The sequence below is a fragment of the Trichechus manatus genome, unplaced genomic scaffold (genome assembly GCF_000243295.1).
Source record: "Trichechus manatus latirostris isolate Lorelei unplaced genomic scaffold, TriManLat1.0 scaffold00061, whole genome shotgun sequence".
In the NCBI taxonomy this organism is placed as follows: Eukaryota; Metazoa; Chordata; class Mammalia; order Sirenia; family Trichechidae; genus Trichechus; species Trichechus manatus.
Genome location: NW_004443997.1, coordinates 6,985,236 through 7,001,646, shown reverse-complemented (window position 1 = coordinate 7,001,646; position 16,411 = coordinate 6,985,236). Strand labels below are relative to the sequence as shown.

The 16,411-nt window shown below is 46.3% G+C and overlaps 1 protein-coding gene across 1 annotated transcript in view; it reads left to right on the top strand.

The window, feature by feature from the left end:
• Positions 1-16,411, top strand: part of SRRM4 (serine/arginine repetitive matrix 4) — a 187,695-nt gene that overhangs the window by 114,613 nt on the left and 56,671 nt on the right. The window lies entirely within an intron of this gene.

The following is a 16,411-nucleotide window of genomic DNA, read 5'->3' as shown; positions in this document are numbered from 1 at the left end:
TGTTCTGTAAGCCTTCACCTGAAGTACAATAAAATATTTAAAAAAAAAAAAATGAGAAAATTGAGGCTTAAATAGGTGAGGGACCTTGCCCAAGGTCATGCAACAATGTCATGGAGGGATTTACAAATAGATGCTACAGCATAGTAGAGTAAAGAATTTATTCTAGGGTGGAGGGGGTGAACAATGCGGGATCAGAAAAAGAAGATGTATGATGTGTTGAGCCTTGTAGTCTGAATGAGAATGGAAGATACGGCACTCCAGGCAGAGGGACCAGCTTGAACAAAGATAATGAGGTTGGAAAACTCAGTCCCGAAGGCTATTTACATCAAATAATTACAATTACAGTGACAGCTAATGGTAAGTGCTTACTCTATACGAGGAACAGTGTTAAGCACGTTAGGTACATCACCTCCGTGAGCTGGACACTGTTGTTATCCCTGTTTTGTGGAACAGAGATGAAGCTACTCACCCAAGATCATAGCTTGAACACAAGATGGCAGAACCAACTTTTGATTTGAGTCTGCCTGATTCCAAAGTCCCATCCTGATGGCCCCTCATTGTTCAATCCCTGACTATTGTCAACAGAGAAATCATGCAGCTTGAAGAGACCTAACCCTTTGTCCATGTGGTAGAGGTCCCTGGGTGGTACAGTTTGCGCTCGACTGCTAACCGAAAGGTTGGTGGTTCGAACTCACCCAGTGGAACTGAGAAGAGAAGGCCTTACAGTCTGCTTCCATAAAGATTACAGCCAAGAAAACCATGTGGAGCAGTTCTACTTTGTAACACATGGGGTTGCCATGGGCTGGAACTGACTCCATGGCAACTAACAACAACAACAGCCCAAGAGGTGGGGAAGGGGCTGTCCCAAAACCTTCTGGTCTGTTTCTGCCATCCCCCCTCCCACCAAGTCCTCTTGGAGCCAAAGGGAAGCCATCAAAAGTGTTGGGAGATAATCATGAAGGCAACTGCCTAATAAAGATAAAGCTCTCTAATAAACCTGCAATCCTGAGGTAATGGGTTTGACTTTTAAAAAGGCAGATTAAAGTCCCAGCAGAGAGACAGACCTTTTCCATCAACTTCATAATTAGAATTGCTATGGAGGAGCCATTTCCTACAGGTGGGACAGCTGGATGCTTGGGCTAGCATTGAGAGATGGCCAGTTCTATGTAAAGACGGAGCATCTCCTCTCTCCAAGGCTCACTCTCTTCTGCAGGGAGTCCTTTGACAGGGAAAAATGATAAAGCCAAAAGATGGAGCTATGGTGTAGGCCTAAGGGAGGGTGGCCAAACATTCTGAAAGGAAAAGTTGTGATCTGAGAACTCAACTTGAATATGATTGGTGCAGAAGCTGCAGAGGCAGAGTTTTCTTTTTTATTGTACTTTAGATGAAGGTTTACAGAACAAACTAGCTTTCATTAAACAGTTAGTACCTTTATTGTTTTATAACATTGGTTAACAACCCCACAACATGTCAACACTCTCCCTTCTTGAACTTAGGTTCCCTATTACCAGCTTTCCTGTCCCCTCTTGCCTTCTAGTCCTTGGCCCTGTGCTGGTGTGCCCCTTTAGTCTTGTTTTGTTTTATGGGCCTGAATAATCTTTGGATGAAGGGTGAACCTCCGGAGTGACTTCATTACTGAGCTAAAAGAGTGACCGGCAGCCATACTCTCGGGGTTTCTCCAGTCTCTGTCAGGCCAGTAAGTCTGGTGTTTTTTTGTGAGTTAGAATTTTGTTCTATATTTTTCTTCAGCTCTGCCTGGGACCCTCTATTGTGATCCCTGTCAGAGCAGTCAGTGGTGGTAGCTGGGCACCATCTAGTTGTACTGGACTCAGTCTGGTAGAGGCTGTGGTAGTTGTGGTCCGTTAGTCCTTTGGACTAATCTTTCCCTTGTGTCTTTAGTTTTCTTCATTCTCTCTTGCTCCTGAAGTGGTGAGACCACTGGAGTATCTTAGATGGCTGCTCACAGGCTTTTAAGACCCCAGACGCTACTCACCAAAGTAGGATGTAGAACATTTTCTTTATAACCTATGTTATGCCAATTGAGCTAGATGTTCCCAGAGAACATGGTCCCCACAGCCCTCAAGAGGCAGAGTTTTCTTGAGAGCTTTTTACTGATTGATGGAGTTGGGATGGAATGACCTCTCCATTCGTCACCATCATCGCCATCATCATCACCATCATCATCATCACCACATAATCATCAAGTGGTATGTATTAAGCACTTACTACGTGTCAGGGAACTGTGCTAAGCATTTTACATTTAATCACCACAACAGCCTTATGAGGCAGGTAATATTAACATCTCTATTACACAGATGAGAAAACTGAGGTTCAGTGATACTAAATAATGTCCTGTGAGTCACACAGCCAGGAAGTAGCAAAGCTGAGGTTTGAACCTATGTCTGTCTCACTCCAGGCAATATAAGACCATTGTTTTGTGTTTAGTTTGATAGAGAAAAACTTGGTCTCAGCCTCTGTCTTAGATGGAATTCAGCAGAAGTAGAGCCTAAGGCAGGGATTTGGGTGCATATGACTTCTTAAAGGTATGCTCTCAGGAAAATGGGAGTGAGGGAAACAGGAGAGCGAAGGAGAAGAAAGCTAAGTGAAGACATGGTTTCAGCTGCAGTCTAGCCTTAGCCTGATCCCAAGGGGAGCTCTGGAGTGTGAAGGACGCCACAGAATTGGTCCCACCTAGAGGTATATGGGCAGGTCTTTTGTACTCCTCTGTCAGTTAGTGATTGGTTATGGGATGCCCCCAGGAATAGCCTACTAGAAGGGGGAATCCATGAAGCATTAATAGCCAACACTCACACCACCCTGGTAAAGGGACTCTAGGATCTGACCAGCAGTCAGTGGCATCACTAGGGTTGGTGTCACCCAGTGCGGTAACTCATGGTGTCACCCCCTCCCCCCATGGACATCCTCCTATACCAGACCATACAGAATCCTTAGCATTGTTTTTTGTACTAATGTTACTCATAAATTTTAATTCCTATATATCACTCTTCGTGTATATTACTCCTTTTCCTTCAATTACTACTTCATTCTCAAAAAAGTTGTTGGTATAGGTTCACAAATACTAATTACCACAATATTGTAGCTAAAACACCAGAAAATTTCACAAAATCAGTGACTATAAATACACTGGCAGCAACGAAAACAACAGCACGTGCTTGTAGCGTGTGCAGACGAAACCATGTGATTCAAAACGTCACCGTACTTGGGTAATAACGACAGCTCTGGCTGGAGGGCATTAGAAGGTTCAAAAAAGTAAATTAGCATAGAGTTTTAGCCTTGTGGGTATACTGATACATGTAAGCTGGGCTTACAAAAAAAGTTTTTGTTGTTGTAACAAACTACAGGGATATTTTTATAAAAAATAATAGATTTCTGCTGAAACACTGCACAAAAACTTTACAGACAGGCATTTTGGTGTCACCCCGTCTCCCAGTGTCACCCAGTGTGGTCCATACCCGGCAGTGACGCCACTGTCAACAGCTTCCACTTCAGCTGCAGAAGAGCTGAGTGATGGTCTGTACTCAGCCCCTAACTTGCTGTGTGCCCTTGAGTCTGTCACTTGGTCCCTCTGGGTCTCAGCTTATACTCAACTGTCCTCTAAGGGCTGGCCTTGTTCTGACATGTTCTGACACTGTGATCAGGCAACACAACCACTGCCCAAGTGGGCAGTCTCGGCTTCTGGAACCTGGGAGGAGAGATGAGAGGGGCCCCTCTGGCAGCTCCAACTGCGTGAGGCTCCAACAGTGTGAGGCGAGGTGTCTGACAACTTCCCCACTGAAGCCTTTTATCTCACTCCTCTGCTGTGTTATTTTAAAACTAACGAGCCCAGACCTCAGGAGCTCGCTGCCTGCCATCGAGATTTGTGGCTTGTCTGTTCTGTCCTCTCTGCAGATTTCAGTGGCAGCTCACTCTCTGCTTGTTAGAAATTTCCTTCCAGACACACCTCAGCCTCAGGAAGGAGGGCTGTGCGTATGCGTATCTCCAGGAGCATAAAAGCCCTAACTCTGCCGTCTCTAAGAAACCCCTGTCTGCAGTTCTAGCTGAGGAAAAGGGTCCAGTGGGTGACTCTCTGGGGGAGGAAGGACAAATTAATCCATGGGTGATTGAGAGAAGAGATGCTGAGATGCAGCAGGGATGGGAATGAGCCATTTCTAGATTCTGAAGTAGCCAGTTGGCTCAGCCTTGGTGAGAAGCCAAGGTCCCAGTCCAGGGAGAAGCTCATGGGACACCCAAGGACACTCCAACCTCCCTTCCCTTCCTCCTTCCCAGGAACCCTGGCCTTTGGCTATTTGGGGAAAGTAGATCCGCATCAGCAAGCTTTGCAGGTGAGGCTGGAGACCATTGTGGCTTGTCCCTGGAAAGTGTGGCTGATGTTTAAAATGCCATCGTGTGCCACCATAGGCCATTGGACATACATCATCTCATTTCATCCTGACAACAGTCCTATATGATGAATGTGACTCATGATTTCACCACAGAGTTGAAGAGATTTGCCCGATGCCACCTAGCTGGTGAGTGACGAGGCAGACCTACCTGATGAGTTGAATCAGTGTGCCCTACCAACCCTCCTGGACCAATCATCGGCACCCCCTCCACATAGCTGCCTTGTTTCTTCCAGGCTCATGTGACCTCTCCCTACTCAGGACTGCTCCTCTCTTGGGGTCCTTGCCACTTTCACCCCTATATGAGAGGTTCTTATGTCCTCTGAACTAGGAGCTGCATGAAGGAAGGCCTCAGTCTGGGTCATCTTGAAATGACCCTCCCCTAAAAGTAATATGATGCTCAGCAGATGAGTGAATTGATGAATGAATGAATAGCAGATGAATGATTGCATAAACGAGACATGAATCTCTATGTCTAAATGAATGAATTGGAGGAGTTAGTTAGCCACTTATGAGTATATTTTAAGAGCCAGTCCGTCAGCTGGGACACTTCTGTTGAGCCATCTTGTTATCCTGAAGCCCCTCTGGCAGAAGGCCACCAGAGCTTACCTACCTCCCTAGCTTCCCACCTCACTGTAGCCAGAAGCTGCATCTTATTCCCTAAAAGATTCAGTGTCCTAGCTTTAAATACCTTCTCAATGCTAACAACTCTTACATGTTATTTCCCCAGTGCTCATTTCTTCTCTGAACTCGTGCATTCAGCTGTCCACCTGACATTTCACATGGATGTCTAATTGGCAGCTCAAAGCTAACATGTCCAAACTGAGCTCCAGAGATCTCTTCCAGAACACCCTGCCCCATCTGCAGTTGTCCCCTACTCAGTGTTTGGCAGCTCCATCCAGTTGCTCCAGCCAAAAATCCTGGAGTTGTCCTTGATGTCTCTCTTTCACACTCCATATCCAGTTCTTCAGCAAACTGTTGACTTTACTTGCAATGTATGTCCAGAATCCAACCACTTCTCACTACCACTTGGAAGTATCACACTGACCCCAGTCACCATCTTCTCTCACATGGGTTTTTGCAATAATCTCCTCACTCACCTGCCTTCTTCTAACTCAGCTCCCTTACTGTCTACGTTCAGCAAGCTGCTAGAGGGAGCGTTTAAAATCTGTGTCAGATCATGTCCCTACAATGGCTCAGAACCCTCCAAAATGGCTGCTCATTTCACTCAGAAGAAAAGCCAAGTCCTTGCACAGTCTACCAGACCATCTATGATCTGGTCACCCATTACATCTCCGACTTCACCTCCTACTATGCTCCCCCTTGCTCACTCCATACTGGCCTCCAGTCATACTGGCCTCCCTGCTGTTCCTCGGATACATCTAGCATTCCTACCTCAGGGCCTTTGCACTGGCTGTGCCCTGTATCTTCTCTCAGGCATTCACAAGTCTCACTCCCTCACCTTCTTCAAGTCTTTCCTCAAAAGTAACCTTCTCAGTGAATCCTTCCTTGACCATCCCATCTAAAAGTGCAGCCCCTTCCCAGTGGCATTCCCATACTCCCTTATCCTGCCCTATGGCTTTGCTGTAGAGCATACCACCAAAAAACCCACTGCTGTTGAGGCGATTCCAACTCACATCAACCCCACAGGGTTTCCAAGGCTGTAAATCTCTGTGGAAGCAGACTGCCACATCTTTCTCCTGAGGCCGATAGTCTGCGTAAACCAGTTACCAACAAGTTACCAGTGAGTCAGTTCTGACTCATGGCTAGTCCATGTGTGTCAGAGAAGAACTGTGCTCCACAGGGTTTTCAGTGGCTGATTTCTTGGAAATACATTGCCAAGCCTTTCTTCCAAGGCATCTCTGTGTGGGTTTGAACCACCAACCTTTTCGTTAGTAGCTGAGCACTTAACCCTTTGCACCACCCGGGGACTCCTTAGTAGTATACTTATTTACTACTTAATTGTGTTTATTTTCTGCTTTCCTTTTCTCTCCCTGCACCCCTAGTAGAATGGAAGGTTCACTAGGGCAGGGGGTTTTCTGTCTTGTTTCCTATTGTGTCCCCAGTGCCTGGAACATGGACTGCACATAGTAGGTTCTCAGTAACTATTTACTAAATGAGTGACTTAATAAAGAATATGTGAATGAACGGTCCCTGGCAGCACCTCTTGCGACTAGTTTTCACTCTCCAAGGTCTTGTCCCAAGACGACTCCTGCCCTGAGCTGAGCATTTCCTCTTATGCTGGGTGCTGCTTGCCTCTTCCCAGAAGACTCTTGCTTCCTTGGTCCCTCCTCCAGCAGTGGCTGTGATGTCCAAAAGGGACTCACTTGGCCCAGTCCCTCCCAAGGCTGGGAAATATGATCAGGTACTCACCCTCCCAGAAAAATTCAATCCTGTCTGCAATTCCAGCTGATGAAAAGTTCTGCGTGTACCCTGGGCTGAAGCAAATGTTATTTTTGCCCATGGCGGCAGAGCTTGGCAGAACCAGGGCTTGAACCCAGGTCAGTTGGACTCTAGGACCTGTGCACTTTCCCAGCATCACCTAATTACCCTTCTTAACCTGATCAAGTGGACAACCATGACACCTTGGAATTCAGTCCATTCCTAAGTTGGGGGCAGCCTGCATTTCCAGCAGTCCCAACAATCACATCCAGTCCTCCTCTCTGCTTTTTGATCTCTTACAAGGCAAATAGGCAATCAACTGGTGGGCCTGTGGAGGGAGAAATGACTGGCTGGATTTGGGGTTGATTGGAGAGCAGCAAATAGATGTGTTCTGTGATGAGAGTTCGAACCCCAGGCAGGTTGGGAGCCTGACCTGCTTGGCTGAGCTGAGTAAGAAATGCTGAGCTGATTTTTCTCCATATGGTTCCTTTGTCCTTTGACCTGAACTTGGGAACCAGGCAATTTTGGATGTATGAGCATGTTTACTACACACATACACATATATACACACACACAGGCTCACACACTCAGCTCTGAGTGCTGAATTAAATCACTTGCACCAGTCACAGGAGGGGAGCGCATGGCAGAGGGCTGTGCTTGTCTGTGCAGGCCGAGCCGCAGGATCAAGTTCAAACTCTTTATAGCATCTACAATCTTGCTACTCCAAGTGTAGTCCCTGACCGGCAGTATCAGCATCACCTGGCATTGGCTGGACACACAGAAGCTCAGGCCCTAGCCCAGACCTACTGAATCAGCACCTGCTTTCTAACAAACTCCCCAGGTGATTCCTGTGCACCTGTCTACCTGACCCTGCAGGAGCCAGCCCGTCTGCCTCCCACTCTCATCTCTTGTCCTCCCCAGCCTCAACCTCTTGTTCCAATTTACTGTATCTTCTGCAGTTACCTGAAGGCCTAGTGCTGTGTCTTAATGCTGGGTCTTTGCACATGCTATTGCTTCTTGCCCCATTCTCCCGTTCATCTGCTAGGAAGCTGTGCATGGCTACCTGCCCATATTCCCCACACTGGGTTAGGTGCCCCCTCTGTGCTTTTAATGGTCCTCTGAGCTTCTCTGTATATGAGAATTTACTACTGATGTTGTTAGTTGTCATCAAGATGGGCTCCGACTCATGGTGACCCTTTGTACAACAAAAAGAAATGCTGCCTGGTCCTATGCCATCTTCATGATTCTTCCAAGCTAGCGGGGTCATCTTCCAGCACTATATCGGACAACATTCTGCTGTGCTCCATAAGGTTTAAGGTTTTCATTGGCTAATTTTTGGAAGTAGATTGCCAGTCCTTGTTTCCTAGTCCATCTTAGCCTGGCCACCATGGGTGACCCTGCTGGTATTTGAAATACCGGTGGCACAGTTTCCAGCATCATAGCAACACAAAAACCACCACAGCACGATCAACTGACAGACAGGCGGTGGGAGCTTACTAAACCACATTACAATTCCCAGTTTAGGGATCTGTCTCCCCTTCTAGACTAGGAACTCCTTGAGAGCAGGGACTATGTCTTGGTTACTTTGGGGTTCTTGAAATCTGATTCTAAGTAGATGTTGAGCAATGTTTAATAAATGAATGAAATAATGAGAGAGATGCCAGCATCATAGAACTTCCTCTTATTTCTCCTTCAGTTTCTACTAAGATGAACATACCCCTCCCCTCCAAGTGATGTGTCCCACAGAAGCTCCCTGGAATCCACAGTTTCCCCTCAAATGCCTATGCTTTTTCCAGCAGTGACGTCAAAGCCCAGAGAATCAGAGCTCCAGCCGATTACCCCACATCAGACTGAACTAACTGGGTTAATTTCATAACAGACTTGGAGAGCCCAGACCTCAGGCCAGGGTATTAACTTGGCTCAGGCTGATGTACCAGGAGCCAAGGCACAAATTAACCAAATCCAATTAACCAAATCTAGCCTGTCCCTGGGTTGGATCAGCTCCATGATGAGCCTTAGGCTTTCTGGTGGACTCAGAAGCATGAGCCCTGCACCTTTATTTGCTACAAAATCAGGCAGATTGCGGGTGTCTGGCCAAGTGTGGATCATTTACAGCTCTGGGTGCAAGTGTAGAACAAGTACTGAGGCGTGTGTTCTGGATGGGAAGCAAGTCCCTTTACATCTCGGACCTCAGTGTCTTCTTCTGTGCAATGGGGATAGATTCACCACACTGTGTACCTTAGAGAGGGTTGTCAGCATCAATTGAGATACTGGATTAGAAAGTGCTGTACATATGGAAACCCGGGTGGCATAGTGGTTAAGAGCTATGTCTGCTAACCAAGAGGTCAGTAGTTTGAATCCACCAGGCACTCCTTGGAAACTATGAGGCAGTTCTACTCTGTCCTATAGGGTTGCTATGAGTTGGAATCGACTTGATGACAATGGATTTATTTTGTTTTGTTTTTTCAGTACATATGGGAGGGGCTATTAGTAGGATGGAAGCAATAAATGCCAGGGATGCCCCAAATCCAATGGCCAAATGCTACTTCTATTCAGGCCACACCTTGAGATACACGTAAAACCCATTTACATTGAGTTGATTCCAACTCACGGCGACCCCATGTATTATAGGGTAGATCTGCCCCATAGGGTTTTCTTGGCTGTAATTTTTATGGAAATAGATTCTCGGGACCTTTGGGTGGGTTCAAACCACTAACCTTGAGATTAGTATTCGAGTGCAAACTGTGCCACATATCCATATCTCCAAACATACAAGTCCCTGGATTAGAGGGAAATTACAGAGCTTCACCCAGTGCCCCCACTTGTTACCTCCTTATGCTTACAAAGAGCCTTCCAGATTGCAACCCTTTTTCTCCATTGATTTTCTAAACAGGCAGGGCAGCTGGTGTGTTTGCCGCTTAGTATCTCCGGGTCTCAGTTTCTTCATGTGCACAGCGGAGATGACAATGCCTCCTCTGGGGTTTCTTTGGAGCTCAAATGAGACAATGAATGTTGAGTGCTTAGCACAGTGTCTGGCACATAGTAGGTACTTAATAAATGCTAGCTGCTCTTATGACTGAGTGACATGGAGAGAGCACTGGACTCGGAGTCCAAAGGGCACAGTTGTAGACACTGGTCTGCTGTGGGTCACTCTGTGGCCTCGGCAAATCCCCTTGCTTCCTGGGGCCTCAGTTTCTACACTCTGTACAGAGGTAGGCTAGGGCTGGCCCTTACTGCTAGCTCTGGCACTGTCTGAGCCCCCAAACGGTGTTTAACTCAGTCTAGTGCCTGGAAAATGAGGATTTGCACCTAACCCTGGGCCGAATGAGCACTTTGTAGGCAGTAACTGGCAGACTGGCTTGGTGAGCAAGGCACTTTGCTGGGGGAAGCAGGCAAGCGGCTGGGAGCCAGGCATCTTGGAGAGTTTTGCAGAAAGTTCAGCTCTGACTCTTATCGGAGGCTCTGAATCAGCCGGTTGCCATGACTACGGAGAGCAGCATCGAAGCTCCAGGTCACCAATGAGCAAGAACACAGGGAGGAGGCCTTGAGGAATCTGGCACTCTCGCTAGCTCCCTCCTCTGTAAAGTGGAGTTTGCCGGCCCTTTACTCCACTGTTTTAGCTGTCCCCTGAAGATCTTGCCTTCTTTTAAGTATTTTTTTATACAACATTGTAGGGCTGTGTGGTAAGAACGAGACAGCTACTGGTACTCCTCAGCAAAGATGGAACACAGAATTTATCTTAAGGCCCTGCAAGGATGCAAAGCTGGAGGCAGGGAAGGAAGCTGGTAGGGGCTGGAATGGGGGGGGGGGGTGCCCGTGGCTGAGGTCCCATCCCGCTGCAGTGCTGTGTCACCTCAGACCGGTCCCCTCCCTGGACCTTGGCTTCTTTGTTTGAAAGGAGAGCTTGAACCTGTTCTGTGGTTTCCAAATTAGGTTGATCATCAGAATACATTTGTTCATCTATTCGTTCATTCATTTAACAAGTATTTACAGAGTAGTTACTCTGTGGAAGGCATTGCTGCTGGCAGTGATGGATAAGACACAGTCCTCACCCTAAGCCTTGTTCTCTGTTGCTCTGGGAGCAGCATCCGCTAGCTTTCCCCACGCTATAGCTAACCCATGCCTCTGCTCCTTCCATCCACACAAATCACGGAGGACCTTCCACCCAGCGCCAGCGCTGCTTAGCAAGTATTTATCTAGTGCCAAATGCCTCACATCAGTTCTCAGTTTTTGCCCATCGTGATAAAGATTTGTGTCTTGGTTTTTTAATAACGCCCTGTACAGTCCAAAAGTCCATTCTTGTCTGTGTCCAACTCATGTCTCTGCTGGGCCATAAGCATACGTTGATAAGCTCACTGATCACTTTTCCAAGCGAAATATGGGATGAATAGAAAAGGCATTGAGTGAGCAGACAGTGGCATTGGCTGGGTCATTTACTCTCTGGGCGTCAGTCTCCACCAACTGTACCAGGAAGAGATCAATCTATATCATCTGAAAACTCCCTCTAACTTTTTGAAACAAATGCATGTTCTCTTTAGCCAGTGCCTTGGCTCCTGCATTTATTCATTCAACAAATATTGTTGAGTGTTTACTAAGCAGCAGATGCTTGAGAAGTAAGACATGGTCCCACTCTCAGGGAACTCACAGTCTACTGTGAGAGAAGACAATTAAATGGCAACAACACTACATATTATTAAGGCTGCAGTAAGGATACTGTCTTAGGTTGCTAATGCTGCTATAACAAAAATACCACAAGTGAGTAGCTTTAAAGAACAGAAATTTATTTTCTCACAGTTTAACAGGCTTGAAGTCTGAATTCAAAGTACTGGTTATAGGGGAAGGCTCTTTGTCGGCTCTGGGGAGAGATGCTTGTCTCAGATTCTGCAGCCCCGGTATTTCTCCATTCCTTGGTGATCTTCAGGTGGCATCTATCTCCCTCCTCCCAACCCCGTTTGTGCTTTCTTGTCTCTGTGTCTATGCTACTCCTTATAACTCAGAAGTGATTAGGTTTAGGAAACTGCACTGATACGGCCTCATTAACATAACAAAGAAAATCCTCTTCCCAAATCAGATTACATCACAGGTATAAGGGTTAGGATTCCAACTCCTATTTGGGGGGACACAATTCAACATAACAGGTAGCAAAGGGACTATGAGATTCTAGAAAAGGGGTTAGATCACCCCTAAAATCTGTTCCCTGCGCCACCTTCTCCATCTACTCAGTGGTGACTCTAATCTTCCGTTGTTCGGACTCAAAACCTTGGCATCATTCCTGACTCCTCTCCCTCTTTCCGTTCTCCACATCTAACCAGCAGCAAATACTATTAGTCCTACTTTCACAGTGCTTCAGAGTCTGACCACATCACCTCCTTGCTACCACCCTGGTCTGAGGCACCACCGTCTTGCCTGGACTATTGCAGTGGTCTCCTTGCCTCTCCCCTTTCCTCCCTTCAGTCTTGTGTTCTTCACTGCCAGAATGATCCTTCTAAAATGTAAGCCAGACCATACCGTTTCTCTGTTCAAAAGGCTTCCCATCTCACCTACAGAAAACCCAAAGCTCTTCCCATGACCTGCAAAAGATTTCTATAATATGACAGTCTCGGTCCACTTCTTCTCTGATCTCACCTCTTACCACTCTAGCCCTTGCTTGCTGTTCCTTGAACATGCCAAGCATGTTCCCTCCTTGGGGTCTTTGAATTTGCTATTTCCTCAGCCTGGAACATACTTCCCACAGATACCTCTGTAGTCATTATATATTACTGTGTGACAAATTACCCAAATCGTCATGGCATAAAACAACAATAAACAATTATTATGTCTCACAGTTTCTTTAGTCAGGAATTCAGCTGTGTGGTTCTGGACCATGAGCAGTCAGGATATCAGCCAGGTGTAGTCATCTGAAGGCTTGACTGGGGCTACAGGATCTGCGTTCAACGTGGTTCACTCACATGGCTGTGGGCTAGAGGCCTCAGTTCCTCACCACGTGGGCGTCTCCCTAGGACTGCTTGAGCATCCTCACAACATGGCAGCTGGGTTCCCCCAGAGTGATCAATCCAAGAGAGCAAGGCAGAGCCGCCTTTTATGACCTAGTGTCAGAGGTCAAACTTCATCACTGCTACCACATTCTATTCATTAAAAATCAGTCACTGAAAGCATCCCACATTCAAGGGGAGGAGAGTTAGGCTCCATCTTTTGCTAGCAGGAGTATCAAAGAATCTGTGAATCTGTGAACAACTTTTAAAACTACCACAGACTGCAAGGTTGGTTCCTACTTCCTTCATGTCACCACCTCCCTGCTAGCTCCTCAGAAAGGTCTTCTCTGATTACCGTACACAACACAGCAGTCACCTTCTCTCATTTCCTATCCCCATTATACTGCTTTATTTTCTCCATAAGTTATTACTATCCAACAAGCCATACTTTTCTTGCTGTGCTTATTATCTACTCCCCAACTGTAATGTAAATGATTTCGGGGGGCATCTCAGTCTTGTTCACTGCATCCCCGCACCCCAAACTGGCTTGGACGCTGCACGTATTCAGTGAGCTGGAATTAATGAATGGGTCAGCTCAGGCCGGGACAAATATGGGAAGAGGCAAACCTTGCTGGGACTGGACCAAAATTGCAAGCATTGAGTTGGCTGAGAAAAGCCGGGATAGCATTCTACATGGAGCATAGACATGGAGAGGGAATCCTCATAGCAGGAGAAAAGGGGCAGGGAGTTTGTAGGGAAACTGAGGCTGAACAGGATGGAGGAGAGTTCTGGTAGTATGGAGCTGGCAGTGAGGAGGGCTGGGAGGCCCTGACTAGAATCTCCATCCTACCTGGGCCTGCAGTCTCTCCTGGCTCTGCATCTAAAGATGCGCCGGTAAGTGGCTGACAGAGATGGATGTGTTTTGCTGTCTTTCCTTCAATATTGACTGGGCCTGGCCTGCTCTCCTCCTGCCCTAAGGAGCAGGGGGCTTATCAGACAGATTCATCCAGAGTTATAAAACCAGTCTTGATGCACTGGCTGCAGGAACCTAGTGCATAAGAAATGCTAATTAATGCCTTTGATCAATGCTTGACCTGGGGTCTGAAGGCCTGATGAGCACTCGCTGGAGGGCGCCAAACACACCTGTGACTCTAAACTCCTGCCTCCTTCTGGTTGTTGTTGTCGACTCTGACTCATGGAAACTCCATGTACAACAGAACAAAACATTGCCCGGCCCTACGTCATCTTCACGTTCACTGGTATGCTCGAGTCCGTGGTTGTGGCCACTGTGTATTTTGGGTGCCTTCCAACCTAGGAAGCTCATCGTCCAGCACTACATTGGGCAATATTCTGTTGTGATACATATGGTTTTCAGTGGCTGGTTTTCAAAAGTAAATCACCACGTCTTTCTTCCTAGTCTTAGACTGGAATCTCCACTAAAACCTGTCTACCATGGGTGACCTTACTGGTATTGGAAATACTGGTGGCATAGCTTCCAGCATCATAGTAACACCCAAGCCATCACAGTATGACAGACTGACAGACAGATGGTGATCTGGTTGGGCACCAGGAAATCTAGGGACAGACTCTTCAAAAGCTGAGTAACTAGGGAAGTTCCTTTCCCTCTGGGCCTCAAATAAGGAGGTAGAAGTCACAGGGGATTTCCCAGTGTTGTCTGGAGCCCATGTCAGCTGCAGAGAAGAGAACTCTAGGCCCTCATGAGAACTTCCAAAGGAGGTGACCTCATATCTGCCAAAAAAAACCCAAAAACAAACTTGTTGCTGTCAAGTTGACTCCAACTCCTAGCAACCCTACAGGACAGAGTAGAACTGATCCACAGAGTTCCCAAGAAGCACCTGGTGGACTTGAACTGCTGACCTTTTGGTTAGCAGTTGTAGTTCTTAACCACTTCGCCACCAGGGTTTCCCATATCTGCTAAGGACACGTAATTGAAGATTTGGTTCACAAGGAAGTGGAGGGAAAGAGAACTGACACTTTTTGTTTACATGTTGCATATATTATCTCATTTTATCTTCATAATAACTCAACAATATAGGGACTGCTATTATTCCTTGTTTTTATAATTGAGGAAACTGAGACAGAATGATTAAGTGACTGGTCCAAGGTCCTTTAGCTACTAAATGGCGAAGATAGGGTTTGAATCCAGGTATGTCTGTCCCATATACAAATAAGGCAGAGAAATGGAATAGTAATGGCCAAAGGAAGTTTGAATGAATTCTATCATGCTTTAACCTCCAATTACACTTTAAAAAATTTATTGTTTTAAGTGGAAGTTTACAGATCAAATTAGTTTCCCATTCAACATACTGTACAGACAATGTTCCATGACATTGGTTGCAATCCCCACACTGTCAGCACTCTCCCCATTTCCACCCTGGGCTCCCCATTTCCTTTTGTCTGGTTTTCCTACCCTTTCCTGCCTTCTCATCTTTACTTTTGGGCAGATGTTTTCCTTTTGGTCTTGTATAATTGACTGACCTCCAATCATACTTTGAGAAAGCAAGCGGAATGCTGGTTTCCAGCCTCTCCCTCTGGTTTACTCAGGATGGGATAGACTATGCTGCAGTAACAAATAAACTCCAAATCTCAGTGCCTTAACCTAATTAAGGTCTATTTCTCTCATGCAAAGTCTGATGTGGTTCAGGCACCTTTCCTCCATCTAGTAACTTCACCTTTCAGAATACGTGGCCTCCAAAGTCACAGTGACAGAGGAAGAGAGCTGGAGAGGGCACACTGACTGTCTTGAACTGGAAATGACATGGAGCAATGGTTATGTGCTTGTCCGCTCACTGAAAGGTTGGCAGTTGGAACCCACCCAGCGGCTCTGCAAGAGAAAAGACCTGGCGATCTGAACCCGTAAAGATTACGGCTTAGAAAACCCTTTGGGAAAGTTCTACTCTATCACATAGGGTTGCTATGAGTTGGAGTCAATGGCATGTAGCAACAACTCCCACTCAGAGGCCACTGCCCGAAAAAAAAATAATCTCATGACCCCAACCTACTTGTTTTAGTTATCTAGTGCTGCTATAACAGAAATACCACAAGTGGATGGCTTTAACAAACAAGAAATTTATTCTTTCACAATCCAGTAGGCTAGAAGTCCAAATTCATGGTGGCAGCTCCAGAGGATTTCTCTCTCTATCAGTTCTTGGGGAAGGTCCTTGTCATCAACTTTCCCTGATCCAGGAGCTTCTCAGCTCAGAGATCTCGGGTCCAAAGGACGCACTGTTTTCCTGGCTGTTGTTTCTTAGTGGTATGAGGTCCCCCTGTCTCTCTGCTGGCTTCTCTCTTTTGTATCTCAAAAGGGGTTGACTTAAAAAAACAACCTAATATTGTAGATTGAGTCTTGCCTCATTAACATAATTTCTATTCATCCCACCTAATTAACATCAAACACGTAGGATTTACAACACATAGGAAAATCACATCAGATGACAAAATGGTGAACAATCACACAATACTGGGAATCATGGTCTAGCCAAGTTGACACATTTTTTTTTGGGGGGGGGGGACACAATTCAATCTGTAACACTACTGCAAGGAAACTGGGAAATAATGGGAAGTCTGTGGAATGTTTGGTGAGCATTAAGTGTCTCTGCCACATCCTAACAGTTTTGCCTCCTTATTTCTTCTCCT